At 43.0% G+C, this 895-nt stretch overlaps 1 protein-coding gene across 2 annotated transcripts in view; it reads left to right on the forward strand.

Annotated features, from left to right (window-relative positions):
- LOC120923460 (RING finger protein 145-like) overlaps positions 1–586 on the forward strand; it is a gene marked incomplete at its 5' end in the record, with an annotated part of 31,504 nt that extends 30,918 nt beyond the window's left edge. For both annotated transcript variants that reach the window (XM_040334995.1, XM_040335004.1), the window contains 1 exon segment: positions 1–586. This exon segment is cut by the window's left edge.
- Between the last annotated feature and the right edge of the window lie 309 nt (positions 587–895).

Below are 895 nucleotides of genomic sequence, written 5' to 3' on the forward strand. Positions count from 1 at the left end.
GTAAACTGATGCCAAAAAGAAACTGGAGGATCTACAATGAAAAAACCAGACTGGTGGCCTAAGGAAATGACCAGTACCCCTACCGGATTCAGAAGTAAAAACCCCCGGTTTAGGAGCAATGCTCTCATAATTGTGGAGGACCGCCCAGCTGAAGGACAATATGGCTTCTCGCTAATATCCTACACTGGCAGTTGAGGCTTCAAAAGACCTAAAATAAGAGACTTACTAATAAACCAGACAAAAGACTCCAGTGATGATAAATATCAGGGATGTATAGTTATTTTGTTTTATAGAAATCCAGTATTGACCCAATGATGTTTAACAGGAAAATTAGCCATGCTCCCAGCTGGACTGGGGCCTCCAATCACCGGAGCACTGTGCCGTGGCCACCCTAGAGCCAATTCATTTAAAAAATAAGAAAACTTTAATGGAATAGAGTTCCTAATAACATTCATGAAAACAAAGATCAGACATTGCTTCTGAAAACAAATGACTGGTATAAAATATGACTGGCTTGTATAAAATTTAAGATTTCAGAACTTTAAAACCGAACTCCTGGCAGATATTAAAAATAATCGAAAGCAAATGAAGTGTCTTTTACTTTACAAGTAGTATAAGTGCATACGGTACTTTGGGCCAGATCCACAGACATTTACACTTGCGCCGTGTATCAGAGATACGCTACGCCGCCGTACCTTACCTGGCGTACTTTCAAATCCTCAAAGATTTTGCGCCGTAAGTTACGGCGGCGTAGTGTATTTCTGGCGGCGGAATTAAAATCGGCGGGTAGGGGGCGTGATTCATTTAAATGAAGCGCGTCCCCGCGCCGATTGAACTGCGCATGCTCCGTTTCGAAGTTTCGCGCCGTGCGTTGCGCGAAATGACGTCGCAACGA

This window comes from Rana temporaria, chromosome 1, assembly GCF_905171775.1.
Source record: "Rana temporaria chromosome 1, aRanTem1.1, whole genome shotgun sequence".
NCBI classification, from domain to species: Eukaryota; Metazoa; Chordata; class Amphibia; order Anura; family Ranidae; genus Rana; species Rana temporaria.